Source organism: Etheostoma spectabile, chromosome 3, assembly GCF_008692095.1.
Source record: "Etheostoma spectabile isolate EspeVRDwgs_2016 chromosome 3, UIUC_Espe_1.0, whole genome shotgun sequence".
NCBI classification, from domain to species: Eukaryota; Metazoa; Chordata; class Actinopteri; order Perciformes; family Percidae; genus Etheostoma; species Etheostoma spectabile.
The window spans coordinates 6,428,494-6,445,324 of NC_045735.1; the positions used below are offsets into that span (position 1 = coordinate 6,428,494).

General features: G+C 39.8%; 1 protein-coding gene across 1 annotated transcript in view; it reads left to right on the plus strand.

The window, feature by feature from the left end:
* Positions 1-16,831, plus strand: part of LOC116675418 (SPRY domain-containing SOCS box protein 4) — a 44,616-nt gene that overhangs the window by 6,309 nt on the left and 21,476 nt on the right. Inside the window, exon 2 of the mRNA XM_032507248.1 lies at positions 7,463-7,545. The gene's annotated coding sequence lies outside the window, so the exon portion shown is untranslated. The remainder of the gene's footprint in view (positions 1-7,462; positions 7,546-16,831) is intronic.

A 16,831-nucleotide genomic window follows, 5' to 3' on the forward strand; every position in this document is an offset into this window, starting at 1 on the left:
ATATATATATATATATATATAAATTAAAGCACTATGCTTCACACACCAAGTGATGAAATATTCTTTATCAAAAATCTCATTGTGTAAATATTTTGTTAAAGCACCAATAGTTAACAAAATATAGTTGCGGTATCAATATTGAGGTATTTTGTAAAATATATCTTGATATTTGTTTGCTCCGTATTGCTCAGCCCTACGTAGACATGGGGCTTACAGCTACAGTCAGTTGGCCATCACACCAGTAGGCTGCTTTCAGACTGCAGGCAAAAGTGGCCCAAATCTGAATTATTAAAAAAATAAAAAAAATGTTTTAAGTAGTGTGAACACTCCAATCTAGCTCGGCACTAAACAACCATCGCCAATTTGATGCAACTTTTACGTCCAATAACCCTCACTGCGCTTTCTCCCCACGTGGGGATGGACGGCGGTCCCCTGCTCCCGGTGCGGTTGTCAACCAGTGCCGACTGTGCTCAGTTCTTATTAAGGCCCTGACACACCAACCCCATAATCGGCCGTCGGACAGTATGCCAAGGCCAGTGACTCAAGTCCGTTTGGTGTGTTCCGTGCCGTCGTCAGCCAGAGGAGCCGTTGGCCTTCATTTTGGCCGACCAGACTTGCTGGGTCAGAAGGCGGGCAGTCGAGTGCTAACCCGGAAATGATGCGCTGGATAACGCCTCTCAAAATCTGACAAAAATCTTTTAAACTGACCCTTGTTGATCTGTAATAAAGACGGAATGAATTCAGCAACTGTATGGACTAATTCTAGCTTATAATGTTTTCAGAAACCCGTTCCGTGAACTGTTTTCGTAAACTATAACATTGTGTTCCAAAGGCTGCAAGGAGAACAGCTGGCTGCCTGCCTGACGGTCTCCGTCACTGCGTCGAATTCAGAGGAATTTAACTACAAGAGGGAGTTAAACTTGTTCCTCTCAAAGCCCAGGAACATTAAATGTCAAAATTCAGGGTGGAACATTTGTCAAATGGGAGGTAGGTGAGTTAGAATAAAATATAGCTTATTGTCCACCAGGACAAGTTGTCTGTTCAACTTCAGACTGTGTGCAGGATTATCTTTTGTCCGGCAAGCAAAGTATTTAAATTTATTTTCACCAAATGACCTGTCAGGTATCTCCAATAGAAACCCTTTTTAATTCAATAGCACAATATTTTGTTGATCTGCTGCACTCTGGAACAATGGACTAAGATTAAAAATTAGGTCTAATAGATTTTTTTAGGTTTAAGTGATGCTTTTGACTTAGGTTGCAGATCAGCTTGCCTTTGTTGTCTCACAGAACTGTCTAATGACAATGAATGAATGGCATTCCGTCAGAATGGGATTTTCATCCTTGTGATAACTTTTTAAAAGAAGGAATGCTTAATGTCCTTGTTTAACAACATTAATCATAAATGTACGGATTGGATGCTCTATATGTAATTTAGAGAGTAGGAACAGACTACGTTGGTATTGTCATTATTTACAATGGGGTGCGAAAGTTCGGGCACCCCAAGCAAAAATTTGTGTTGATGTGCATAAAGAAGCCAAGAAAAGATGGAAAAAATCTCTTAAAGGCATCGAATGACAGATCAGACATTTATATAATATATATAAGTTTTTATTTCCATCATTTACACTTTTAAAATAACAAAACAAAAAAATGACACGCTTAACCGTTGGACAGAGGATCTTTTCATTAAATTCTGTGCCCTTTCCTCTCCAAACGTACCTTTGCTCATTCCGGCCAAAAGGTTCTATTTTAACCCATCAACAGAACTTGTTTCCACAATGCATCAGGCTTTTCTATATGTTCATTTGAAAACTTCAAACACTGATTTTTTTTTTTTTTTTTTTGTGGTGAGGATGTAGAAGAGGTTTTCTTCTGATGACTCTTCCATGAAGACCATGTTTGTACAAGTATCTCTTTATAGTGGAATGGTGTACCACAACTCCAGTGTCTGCCAGGTCTTTCTGGATGGATTGTTCAGTCAAACATGGGTTTTTACTCGCTGTTCTCACAATCCTGCGAGCTATTCTGTCTATTTTTTCCACTGTTCCTGATGACGGCCATGTCTTAATTACATTCCGAACAGAGAATATTGGCATCTGAAAATGCTTTGCTATCTTCTTATAGCCTTCTCCTGCTTTGTGAGCGTCAACTATTTTCAGTTTCTGTTTTCTAGACAACTTCTTAGAAGAAGCCATGGTGCTGATTGCTGGGGCAAGGTCAGATGAGTCTGGGCATTTAAAACCTTAAGATTGACATCACCTGGTCTTTCCAGACGATGATTGAGAACAATCCATGGCACTGTCAGGTCTCAGCTTTCTAAATAGATCTAGCCTCTCAATTTAGCTTATTTTAAAGTGCAACAGATTAATGCATTTAACTTTTAAATTGTACAACATTTTCTTCTGGGTGGGCCTGTCCCTGGAATCCCTACAGGGTTGGGGGTCCACCGTATCTTCCTCCCCATTTTTAATTTTTATTTATATACACACACACACACCCCTGACCACTTTTTCTTGCCTGAGTGAGTCATTTTCAGTGTGAGGCGTGCGGGCGAACCGTCAGGCGAGCGACTAGCTGTATTGTATGCACCCTTTTGTAAAGAGAGGCTTAAATCTGACCTGGAAGCAGAAAGTTTTCTCTTAAACGTTTCAAACCAAACATCCTGCCTTTTCCTCGTCTATGCAAAACAGTGTGCTCAAACCCAACGCAAAGGTTCATTGTGAGGGTGTCCACATACATATATGGACTGTGACTCCTCTCACCTCAGGTGACCTTTTGCGCAGCAGTGCGTTTATGTTGGTGCAAAAATGCAGTCTTACATGGTTGCTTACTGTCTGGTGAAATAAAGACCTGTCAATATGCTGATGCAGAGGCATATACACAATGCTTCACTTTGTGATATATTAAAGCATTTTTGCTGCAGTATGTTTTTGTTTTTTTTCAAGTGTAGGTTTGTATGGTAAATCGAAGAATTGGATATTAACTTTTTTGTTTTCAAACAATTAGGTAAAAGATAAGGATCTGTCCAGTGTCTATGTTGCCTCTCATCCAGTGTGTGCTGGGATAGGCTCCCTATTCTTTTAAATTCAGAAATCAAGATGGCTGCATTGTGCCACCTTGTTGTACTCTTCATTTGATGTGACTTGAACATGCTAATGCACACAACCAATTTTAATTAAAGAATTAACAATTAACTATTGCTCCACAATTCTGAAGTCCTTTTAATGCTAATGGTCCAGTAATGTGTTACTGTAAGCCAACTCTATCACCACAAAGAATTCATTCATTCATTCGGGCTTTGCAGTGATATAACTCTGCAGCCTTGTCATTATAGAAACAGATCACAGGATTGGTGTGTTTTGGCAACTTCGGTGTGGAAGATTAGCTATTAACAGCAAGGGGTCAGTCTTGATTGGCTATTAATATAACATCTAGCAAATCAGATGGTGTTGTGGGCTAGACATTATGTTGGACTCGATGGTGAGTGAAACTGGAGCGGATTGAAAAACGTCCCGATAATTGGTCAAACCCTACACTACATGGACAAGAATAATTGACTTGTCATATGTGCTCTACTGGAATCCTATTGCTCCACTGATGTTCATAAATAGTTTAAGGTTATGTAGGTCACGTAGTCTGTTCAAGCTGTGCTTGCAAAGTAAGAAATGCTACAAAAGTAGCAAATGCTTGTATTTGTTTAAATTTTTTAGGTTGGAGGAAAAACTAATGTCTTTGAGGCTGAGTGTTTCTGTGTTGTTGGGAAATGAAAAGGTTAGATCAAAGCAATATTAAAAGGGATGAGACACTTTTCACGCTAGTGTCTATTTTTTGCCCCTTTTTCCAAATTTTGTTAAGTGTTTTAGAACTTAGTCAAATGATTGAGCACAGCAACCCCTTTCATCCAAGTTCATGCACACCCTGCTTGGCTGTAGCTAATGACTCATTGCCTCAAGGGTAGATGAGGCCATAAGCTCAATAATGACACATTGAGCTAATTCAGCTGCTGAAGTGACATGGCACTTTTGATCTGCTAACATGTCTTTCAGTTTAGCTCCATGTCTTCAGAACCATCCTGTGGCCTACATGCAGTGTGTGTCAAGTCAATTTTGAGCATGGCCAGTTACACTGTTAAATATGCTGCTAATTGGCTGCTGAAGTAGGAGAAATATGTGAAGGGATTATACCGTTTCTTGTCTCCACGCTGTATTGACTTGCGTTTTTTGGACCCTTTTTAGACATACGTGACAAATTTGCAACTAGGTGTACTGGTGCTCCTTGCAAATTTGTCATGCTTTTCTTAGTACTAGTAGAGGAGGGGGGTCAGTGTGTTTATTTGAGAATGGGGAGCAGGCATGAAGCACTCATCAAAGTAATAAAAGGAGCATAGCCAGTTCTATACAGGTAAGTCTAGCAATTTCTGTTTTTCCTTCACGCAGAATAAAGTTAGCTGGCGATTGGTTTTTCAGATGCAAAGTTGAACTTTTCTTAACCATAGCAGTCCCAAAATCAGACGAATCAGAAAAGAAAACGGTAAATTGTTTTCATTTATTTTAGTCAATTTTTTCTTATTGCTGCCTTATTAGCTGTCCACTGAACAAAGGGCTGCACATTATGTTGAGACGTTTTAGGTTTACAATTTAAGCAATGTCCAGGCTAGGGTGTAGCTGTGCTTGGTGGGAGGATTTATTTATGATTTCTTCAGCAGTCAGTTGCTTTGGGTTAAAGAAGCACCTTAGGGCTCCAAACAAGGTTATCCATCTTCACACTGCATTGGCACTCTGCATGCATCTCTATTGTACGGTTTAATAGTCTCTCTGATTTTCCAGTCTAGGCCCATATACAACTCTGACTCAGAAAGTAGAATGTGATTGGTCGCTTGAGACTGTTTTGGACCGAAACACACAGGGCTGGAAGGAGAGAAGGTAGATGAGGCAGAAACGATTGAGGCTGTGTTATCCCAGGGGCCTTCTACTGATAAATGGTTCACCCCCTCTTCCCTCTAACCATCATTAAAACTGTCAAATCATTAAAAGCGGTAGTCCTCCATAATCCCCAAACACTGAGTGGTGACATTTTCTGCCAGCTCAGTTGGCCTCTTCTTTGCTCTTGTGGAGCATGTTAAATTGCACTCCCAAGTTTGAACTAAATTGGAGTTGTACCCCAGTTACTGTGCACTGATTGTCCTCTTTTAATTATCAGTGGATAACAAATTGCAGTAGAGCAAATGCTAACACATTTGCTATAATGTAAATTACAGTATTAACATTCCAGCAATGGAGCAGTGATGGTCTGAAGAACAAAAAAGAACCTTTTGGGGCAATGGGGTCGATCTATTTAATCCAATTCCATATTTATACATCGGAATATCTATGTTTTATGTCATATCCACTGCGATCAATGAAAAAAGAAAATAAAGTACTCGCCATTTAAGAACAGTAGTCTACCAAAAATGGTGACATAATACATTGAACTAAATATGGCCCTGATACAGGCTCTATCTGACCCTCGTTGTCTTACTTACTACTTCCACACCAGCGAATGCAAGCCTTTGTTCGGAACGAGTTTGGTTTGAGTGGTTGGCTGATTCTCGTCACTAGTACTTGGGTTTTCATCAATATCCATTTACTTTATTTCCCGTCGCACTGGTTAGACGATGCTGCAGCCTCGAAGGCTTTCCCAACTACCAGGCTCGCTCGACGAGTGAAACCTGTGACTGAAAGGCGCTTTGTCATTGGCTGAGGATGAAGCCCTGAATTTGTGAGAACCTAGAAGGGAGAGCATTGCAGCGCTTGGGATTGTCTAAAATTATACAGTCTATTTTTAAAACTCTCAGAAGAAAGTAGTAGCGTTTTTGATGCAGTTGGCTTGTGAAATGAATCAAGTCATTATAAACAAAAATTAGTATTTAAGTCATTTAAAAATTAAATCACAAACGGGTAAATCAAGATCGCAATTTCAATAACGATTTATCGTGCAGGCCTAGTGTGGTCCGTATCTACACCTATCTACAAATGTCCATATGGCATAGATTCAGCACATTTACAAACACACAGGACACCATGTTACTATGAGAAATCAATACATGATAACTGGGTTTCTATTGAACACAAAACCTGATGAATAAACTTTTTGATTGCTGCTAATCTCTTCTGTTAGCCGAAGTTTGGCCGGTCAACATTTGAAGACTCAGCAGATAAATTAACTACTCCACTGAAGCTTCACTTGTTATGGAAATGCAGCCAGTGCTTTGAGTGTTTTACGTAACAGACGGAGTTTTATAGACAGAGTATTGCTGGACAACAGAGAGTAATGTTGGCACAGAAGCTGCAGCAGTGCTCTCCCCCGTCTGTCAAACGGCTCTCTGGGCTGCTTTGATTCACATTAATGTTCTTACTTGAGGACCTTTAGTCATAACTCTAGTACTAACACGCCTTTTGCGACTTCTTAAATTTGTGTCCGTGTTTGTACACCCTACATATGCAGCAGTATTTCCCTGTCCTCATCGCCAACTTAAACTGCCAATGGCAGGCAGGGGACACCACCACCCCCTGTCCTTTTTTAATGTTTTTGAACCGTCCTAAAATGTAATGAAAGTTTAAGATTGCACAGGCTCACCAATACTCTTCTCACCAATTCTCCTTTTGTTGTTTCTTTATTCCTTTCTTTTGTATCTTTGTCACTGTCCTCTTATTCTGAGCTTCTTCAAATTGGCCTGAATTTAAAATGGACCCAACCCAACGCAGGTTGTCCTAGAGGACATCCACAGGCGCTCCAGCGACACTTGTTATGTATAATTCAAAACATGTCAGAACATTTCCTCAAATTAATGTTCTACCAACTATTGCTTATACATAAGAAATACCTCTTTTTAAACTGCTGTAAATGGGCCAATATCTAGTGAACCACAAGATAAAACAAAACAACTGTTCGATTTGTCAAAACTAAAGTCTTTAAATAAAATAAGCCTCCTCACCGTTGGGTAAACACCTTTTTGCTGTTGCTGTAATCACTGTCTCTTAGGTCTAATATGTTAATTTAACTTTCTCTTCCACACACCCAGATTAAAACGCACGTTAGTCAAGATTTTAAATCCATAGCACCTAAACTGTGGGATGCCTTAGGGACCTTACAATCTCCTGTTTCTGTGGATTATTTTCACGTCAAATAAATACGCCTATTTAGACAGGAATCTGGTTGACCTGCATCTGGTCTGCACTTTTTGTTCTATTGTGTAATTGTTATTGTGCATTGCGTTCTCATCATAAATTCAGTTCTTAGTTTTGTACTTTTTAAACATGTGGCTCACGTGGTCACTTCATATTTCTTGTTTTTCATGTTTTATGCCCCCGTTCAGCACTTTCTCTCATGTCTGTGAAAAGTGCTTTTTAAATGCATTTTACTTGTTTGCTTCTCGTGTTTCTTTGCGCCACCCTAATCAAACCTTTGTCTTCTCTCAACAGGAAATTACCAGCGTGATAGTATGACCTGTGACTTGTTGGAGCTGCACTTTTCTCAGGACGCCTGCATATGGATGGATTGAGAGGTTAGCTTCCCATCCTACAATCAAGTCTGCTTTTCCAGCTTCATTACATAGTTCAGCACTGCCTTCATTGTCTTTGTAGCTGCTTCTCTGTCTATATTCAAACCCCAGAGCTGGTCAAAGCCATGCATTGTGTTTAATGATATTGGTGGTGATGAAAGGATGACTGTGACCTCAGCACGTGCCGGTGGTGGAAAGTACATTTAATAAAGTACTGTACTTAAGTACAAGTTTGTAATTTTTCTACTTGAGTATTTCCATTTTATACTACTTCAAAGGGTAACTACCGTTTTTTTTTTCTTCTTCTTCAAGTTGGAACCGATTTTCCTATGTTTTTGTGTCTAAGTGACTGATGGAACAACAAATTTTGAAATTGGTCTAGTTTTAGGCAAGATCGCTGCAGTCAGCAGCGGCGAAACAAGCTACGATGTAAGTTAAAAGGGCATTTGTCCAGTTTGTATTTACCTTCGCAAAAGTGCTTGTTTTGCCACTGACAGGCTCAGATTAATATTCTAAATGTCTGACAATATTATGTTAAGGATTTCTAAGGAGGTCGACCTTTTTGTTATATGGAGTCTGGTGGGTTTAGTGTTAGCGACTTCAGAGCTGTTTTTTGGTTAAACAGGTCTCGGAGGTTTACATGTAGTTGCTGAGGCGGCGCCGTTACCACCAGTCATAAATTTTGTTATAACTTTACAGTATTAAATCTTCAAAATGTACGGTCATGCGACATATCGATTGAAAGCTTAGCCTCTCATGATTAAGCCTACACACAAATCATAAGATGTGTTATAGCACTTATACAACTGTGATAAAGATGCCATGACACTGACAAAGAAGGCGCAACTAGTGTTGAGTCGTGTTTGCATTCATACCTTTTCATTCTCCCTTTATCCACATTGGTGATATTGTCCCAAAAAGCCGCCAAGACTCGTACAACAAGGAAATGGAATTTCCAAGCCATTCATAACTAGCTGTTTGCCTCACAATCTTGAAGTTACGAGACCAAAAGACAAACGCTATTTCACGTCCTGGCTTTTCAAACGGGTCTGACTTCTCACGTGAGACTTCTAATGTCCAATGAGGGCATCCATGCAAATGTTACAAATCAAACAACACCTCATGAGCCAATCCGTTCCTGGGAGGCAGAGATCGACTGACTGTATGCCAAGGATGCCTCTGAAGCGATGTGGCACAGAACCAGTTACAATTCCATGTTATGAGACCCTCCTACCTTTTTAGTCAATAAGGAGGCAAGGATGCATTGGGATTCTCATCCTGTGCTGGTTTCTCTGTTTTATCATAAACAGGAACTGTTATAATGCATAGTACACCCTGAACAATTTATGATTTCTATATATGTAAGTAAATAGTTATTTCAAGTTTTGTGTATTTGAGTATTGTATTTAAGTTTTGTATTTCTCACTTTTTGGTCTTTTTGCGTTGAACTTTCCAAATGGAAATAAGAAAAAAACAGACATACCTGTAGAAAAGAATTAATATAAAATCCATTTTTGGAGCTTGAGTAGCTTGTTTTTCCGACTGCAGCCACCTTGTTTAATACTGGACCAATGTTAAAGATACACAAAAACCTAGGAAAATAAGGTCTAGGTTGAAGAAAATGGTAGTTGCTCTTTAAGTGCCTTAACAACCTTTTTGGCTTGTGAATGCTTGCAAGAAAACTATTGGGATCCCTTGTCATGTTTTTGATGTCTTAGTTATTAGTTCCACCCAAGATTCATGTACTTTTTAGACTATTCAGATGATTTCATTTAAATAACTGTTCACATTATCCAGTAGTTCACAAAAAGACATCAGAAAGTCAGAAAGAAATAATAGATTTGTATAGCGGCATGTTTTTTTTGTTTTTTTTCCTCTCCCATTAATCGTCTCATGACCCTACAGTTAACTGTTGGTTAGAACCCCCCCACACTACCTAACTGTATATAAAGCAGATCAAACTAACTTCCCCTCTAGTACTTACACATTGATTCATCATTAACAATATGACATATCAAATCTGATTGTATTGCAGCATAATGTCTCCTGTGACAAAGTGCTTTTTCTTTTTGTTAAAAGAATTTTGTACTGCTACTATTTTTGTACTTGTAGGTATGTTATGAATGCAGGTCTTGTAATGGATTACTTTGACCATAATGCACTTTATGCTTTTAACATAAGTACAGGATCTGAATACTTCTTCAGCAGTGATGGGAAGTGGTTGATGTGAAGACTGATCTACCTCACATTCTCCCACCCAGCTGTGGAAACCTGATCAGACTGGTTTGGGTTTACCTGTAGGAACAGGGAAACTGATCCAAGGCTGCTGCTAAATATTGCAACAGGCTCTAACTCAAACGCAGCTGATATGAACCACTGGCTAAGTTTTGGATAAAGTTTCATCCTTTGGAGGCCTATGTCACTAACCTAATTGCTACAGTACAACTCAGAATAACAATGCAGCATGACACGGGTGCCACTGACCCATGTATTTCAGTTTGTGTGAAAATTACATCTACAGAATCAAGTCTTTACTAAAACTATATATAGGCAAAGCATCGGAAATTACAGGAAACATCATAACTTTAGCGCTATAGTTCTGACTTTACTCACATAAGTCCAGACACCAGGATGAATGAGGCGTTTTGTGTTTTAGGCAAATCAATCAAGACTAGGGCATGTTGTGCTTTCAAAAGTGCTGCGCAATGCACTTTGCCAGACCCTCCTCCAAAGTGCACTGAAGGAGGGGTCTGGCTACAGTGTCGCCAGCAAAGCACCCCCACACCATCACACCTCTTCCTCTATGCTTCACGGCTGGAACTAGCCATGTAGAATCCATCCGGTCACCTTTTCTGCGTCGCACAAAGACACGGCGGTTGGAACCAAAGATCTCAAATTTGGACTCATCAGACCAAAGCCCAGATTTCCACTGGTCTGATGTCCATTCCTTGTGTTTCTTGGCCCAAACAAGTCTCTTCTGCTGGTTGCCTCTCCTTAGCAGTGGTTTCCTAGCTGCTATTTGACCATCAAGGCCTGATTCATGCAGTCTCCTCTTAACAGTTGTTCTAGAGATGTGTCTGCTGCTAGAACTCTGTGTGGTATTCATCTGGTCTCTAATCTGAGCTGCTGTTAACTTGCGATTTCTGAGGCTGGTGACTCAGATGAACTTATCCTCAGCAGCAGAGGTGACTCTTGGTCTTCCTTTCCTGGGGCGGTCTTCATGTGAGCCAGTTTTGTTGTAGCGCTTGATGGTTTTTGCGTCTGCACATGGGGACACATTCAAAGTTTTTGTTATTTTCCGGACCGACTGACCTTCATTTCTTAAAGTAATGATGGCCACTCGTTTCTCTATACTTAGCTGATTGGTTCTTGCCATAATATGAATTCTAACAGCTATCCGATAGGGCTGTCCGCTGTGTATTATGTGTATGTGTGTGTTTATTTTGCCACATGGCAAATTTCTGCCACCACGGTGTAAGAAATGGGGCACAAGGACACAATGTTGCGGTTGCCTTGTAAGTTATACTGCTGACATAATGCACCCCGATAATGTTGTTCGGACAGACCTGCCCCACTACTAAAAAAAATCCTAAAGGAAACACTGTAATTATAATTTGGATGCACCATGCGTCATATCCATCTTTACCTGCCTAATCCTGTCAACATTGGCTGCAGCACAAAATAAACATAAGGCTAACACACAGACAAGCAACAGCTATCAGCTATTTAATTTCCTATTCAATTCACCTGCATGTCATTGTACTGTGGGAAGTACAAGTGGGAAACTTGAGTAGTCTGAAAAAATCATCAGAAACAAAAGTGGAGCACACTCCTCACAGAAGGACCTTAATGTGTGGTATGGGAGAAAGTACTTGGCAACAAAGCCACCCCAGTGTTGAGGTGTTAAATAAAAAAATTTGCCGTATGTGAATGTACATTTCAACAAGCTATGACTATTTTGGGCTTGCAAAGAGAAAAATTTTGCTTAGTTTACTTGCTGATCACATCTTCACCATGAAAAGATTTCTGTCTTTTCTCCAACACTTGGGAGACATTACCACGGTGGCAGGTTTACCTTTTTATGTCTTTGGTGTTTGGATTGCGGTCCTGTGTTTGTGGACACAAGAAAGAACTGGACTCTCAGAGAAGGTTAGCTTTGGCTCCTGTTTTTAACACGTGGTTGCTAACAGATTCTTTTACTGGGTAAACGGAGACATGGAGACGGCAAACTGCTACTCATTCGCAGCTATAGGGCGTGTCTTTGTCTGAGGAGCAGGAAGTCATTTGGACAAATGGGTCTATTATTGACTGGCCCACTACCTTGCTGACTAGACTTTTCGATCTGCACATTGTAAAGTCATTCATTTCCTTTATGGGGGATGAAAGTAGAATTTTTTTTTTTTTTTTTTTTTTTTTTACGGAACTACATGTTTTATTCATTTCTTAAATATCCACTCCTACCTGTATTTGATTCTTTCCATTTATTCATTCTTTGACTTAATACTGGATAAGTGGACAAAGATGGATGAATTTTTTTTTTTTTTTCTTCACTCTGTTCCTTTTTACATTTTCCCAGTCCTTAGTCTGTCCCTGCGATCAACTGCTTTCACGTTTCTAGGTATTGCAGTCAATGAAACAACAATTTTTTTCCCCCCTTCTTCTCGTAATACTCTGTGCCCTTTTTAAATACTGTACACACCAACAAACACACAGATGCCTATGGAGTGTGGTTCTGGCCTAGTCTTTCTCGTACCTACTTGAGATCATTTAACTCCATGCGGCTCCCACATCAAAGCAAGGTAGCCTTGCAGCAAACAGCAGCAGCCTTCAGCGTGAGTCAGTGTAGTTGAATCTGTTATGAATCTGTTATGAATGTGGTGAACGTGCATTTTTCTTGTACAGGGAAAGCTCCAGTGTGGTTTTCTTGCCTGAGTTAATTTGAACCAAGTCATATTGAAATACTGTATGCAGACTTAAGCATAAAACAATCTTTAGACGGAAGAGTGCAAGCATGCATTGATAAATGCTGTTGTGGGCTTTCTTGTCTCCCTTGGGGAGAAAGGGGGGGGGGGGGGGGGGGGGGGGGGGGGGGGGGGGGGGGGGGGGGGGGGGATACGAAGCCGGGATCATAGTTAAGGAGGGGGAGGGGTGGTGTCAGTTCCAAGGAGAGAGGAAGAGTAAAGACAGTTTAGGTGGGTTACCACCAAGTTCATGACTGAGTTTTTCCATACATAAACATCGTAATATCAAAAAAGCCACATTGAATTATTTTGCAAGGCCAAACTTCTGAAATCTTGCCAAAACACAATTTAAAACATTAACAAATGTTTGATTTTAGGTGACATGGCCTATCTTTTGATTCCACCCTCAGGCCACATTAACATAAGGTAACATTTTATAATAAACCAGTGCAAGGCTTGGCAATTACTGTTGCCCAGATGTAACCCTAGGCTTGGCAACCAGATTGAGTTAACGTTAACATGGCACCAGTGCCCGGTATCCACCAGACTGAATAGCAACGTGGATTTTGGTGCCTCAGTACTGTGTTACCTAAATGTGTCCTCAATACTGTGCTTCGTTAATGTGTCCTCAATACTGTGCTACGTAAATGTGTCCTCAATACTGTGCTACCTGCATTGCTCATGAAACAGATGGTACAGACAACAAACATCGCTGCATTTCACGCTAGTAAACACTAATAACACGTTTCACTTGGCAGCAGGTGACGTTCGCTAGTAGCTGGATTAAACACTGTTAAAATGCAGACAACTAAACATTGTAATGTGACTATTTCACTGTAAAGGATTCCTACAGTGAGACATACAGTGAGACAACTGTCTGCGCTAAAGCTATGCGCTAAAAGAGACAAACTAGCACTACTGTTAGAAAAACAAAACCGGGAAGGAATAAAGATTGTGTAATTTAAAACTCTGAACCGTGAGTTTTGTGATCCTTTGCTCCCCTATTTGAGAGGGATGGGAAATTATATTGCAAGCCATTATCTCATTGTTTTGTTAACATGTGTGGTCTACAGTCCCTGACAAAAGTCTTGTCGCTTTTCTATTTTGTAGGAACACCTGCTATTAACCTGACTTTTAATTAATCCATTGGTGTAAGAAATGGCTCATATAAAAAGCTAAAACCCTCCCAAATAATGTTCAATGCACTGAAATAAATTAGTTTCACTAAAAAAAGATTTATTATTTAAACAAGACAGAAAGGTCAAATTTTGGCAAGACAAAAGTTTTGTTGTGTGGGTGGTGTGTGTGTGTTGGTGTGTGTGGTGTGTGTGTATATATAATATCACACAGATATAAATTTGAATCTCACAGCACCACTATTAATTTGCTGACATATTTTAGTATTTGTAGTAAATTTGTTCATTTACTTAAATATATTATATATTATTAATTAGTATATATATATGTGTGTGGTGTGTATATAATATGTTAATATGTGGGGTGTGTGTGTGTGTGTGTATGTTAATATATATAATATATATATATATATATATATATATATATATATATATATATATGTGTGTAAATTGAACAAATTACTCAAATACTCTAAATATGTCAGCAAATTAAATAGTGGTGCTTGGAGATAAAATTAATATCTGTGTGACTTCCATGAGTTGAAGGGCTGATCCATGCGGTTTGGCAAGGATTCATACAATGTTTGATGAAATCATCAGGAATAGCTAGGAAGCAGTCTTGCATGCCTCCCAGAGTTCACAAATTCTTTGGTTTGGTCTTCCATGCTTCCTCTTTCATCCTACCCACATATGCTCAAGATGTTCATGTCGGTGACTGGGCCGGCCAATCCTGGAGCATCTTGATCTTCTTCGCCTTGAGGAACTTTGAAGTGGAGATGGAAGTATGAAGAAATTGGCCTCTTTTGGGAATATAAGATGTAGCTAAGATTTCTTGGTATTTGAGGTCATCCGCAAACCTGTTTTAAATAAGAATAAAACACGACAGCCAAGCTGATGACCCCACGTGGCTCACTGAAAGAGTAGTTGATGGATTTAACAGAAATATTGCCTCTTCTGTATCATTTTTGGGGTATTTTTGCCAATGCAGTGGTCTCATTGAAACAAGGCTGGCTGGGTTTTGCACATAGTGCCAATGTCTGTCTAGAAATGGCCTTACCACTACAGGGCTTAACGTTTACTTTTTTAAGTGGTTGCCAGCTTAGCAACTATGTATCACCTTTTGGTTGCCAAAACTGACAATATGGTTGCTAGGTTTTAAATTGCCTTTATTTGGAGCAATTCATTTGTATGTAACTACAGGCACTGACAAAAGTCTTGTCGCTTGTGTACAAATTGACCTGAAGTGCCACTAAAATATATTTCTAATCAAGATTTATTTACAAGAAATGGCTCATTTTAATCCCAACAGCTTTTGTAATATGTTTCAGTGCAAAAAGAAACTGTCAAAAAGTATTCTAATATTCACAGCTTGGTAAAGCCCATTGACTCAATTTTTCCAAAGACATACAGTGGTGTGAAAAAGTGTTTGCCCCCTTCCTCATTTCCTGTTCCTTTGCATGTTTGTCACACTTAAGTGTTTCGGAACATCAAACCAAATTAAACAATAGTCAAGGACAACACAAGAACACAAAATGCAATTTGTAAATGAAGGTGTTATTATTAAAGGTGAAAAAAAATACAACCACATGGCCCTGTGTGAAAAAGTGATTGCCCCCCTGTTTAAAACATAGTATAACTGGGTTGCCACACACTGAGTTCAATTTCTCTAGCCACACCAAGCCTGATTATTGCCACACTGTTCACAAACAAGGCATCACTTAAATAGGAGCTGCTTGAACAGTAAGGTCCACCAGAAGATCCTTAAAAGCTATCATGCCGAGAACAAGAAATTCAGGAACAATTGAGAAAGAAAGTAATTGAGATCTATCAGTCTGGAAAGGGTTATAAAGCCATTTCCAAAGCTTTGGAATCCAGCGAACCACAGTGAGAGCCATATCCACAAAGGCGAAGACATGGAACAGTGGTGAACCTTCCCAGGAGTGGCGGACGCCCAAAAATACCCCAGAGCGCAGCGACGACTCATCCAAGAGGTCACAAAAGACCCTACAACAACGGTCAAAGAACTGCAGCCTCACTTGCCTCAGTTAAGGTCAGCGTTCATGCCTCCACCATCAGGAAAAGACTGGGCAAAAATGGCCTGCATGGCAGAGTTCCAAGGAGAAAAACATGCTGAGCAAAGAAACATCAAAGCTTGTCTCAATTTCTCCACAAACACATCTTGATGATCCTCAAGACTTTTGGGACAACATTCTGTGGACGCGATGACCAAAGTGGAACTCTTTGGAAGGTGTGTGTCCAGATAATCTGGTAGAAGGAAACTGCATTTCATAAAAGACATTATACCAACAGTAAAATATGGTGGTGGTAGTGTGATGGTCTGGGGCTGTTTTGCTGCTTCAGGACCTGGAAGACTTGCCGTGATAAAGGAACTATGAATCTGCTGTCTACTAAGAGATCCTGAAGGAGATGTCCGACCATCTGTTCGTGTACTCAAGCTGAAACGAACTTGGGTTCGCAGCAGGACAATGATCCTAAACACACCAGCAAGTCCACCACCGAATGGCTGAAGAAAAACAAAAATGAAGACTTTGGAGTGGCAGCCAAAGTCCTGACCTGAATCCTATTGAGATGTTGTGGTATGACTTTTAAAAGGCCGTTCATGCTCGAAAACCCTCTATGTAACTGAATTAGGACAATTCTGCAAAGATGAGTGGCCAAAATTCCTCCAGGACGCTGTAAAAGCCCATTGCACGTTATCGCAAACGCTTGGTTGCAGTTGTTGCTGCTAGGGTGGCCCAACAGTTATTAGGTTTAGGGGGCAATCATTTCACACAGCCATGATGTTTGGATTTTTTTTCACCTTAAAATAAACACCTTCATTTACAAATTGCATTTTGTGTTTACTTTGTTGTCCTTGACTTGTGTTAAATTGGTTTGATGTTCCGAAACACTTAGTGGCAAAACATGCAAAGGAACAGGAAATGAGGAAGGGGGCAAACACTTTTTCACACCACTGTATGTCTTTGGAAAAATTGAGTCAATGGGCTTTACCAAGCTGTGAATATTAGAATACTTTGACAGTTCTTTTGCATGAAAACTATACACAAGCGTGTGGGATTAAAATGAGCCATTTCTTGTAAATAAATCTTGATTAGAAATATATTTTAGCGGCACTTCAGGTCAATTTGTACACAAGCGACAAGACTATTGTCAGTGCCTGTAGTTACATAC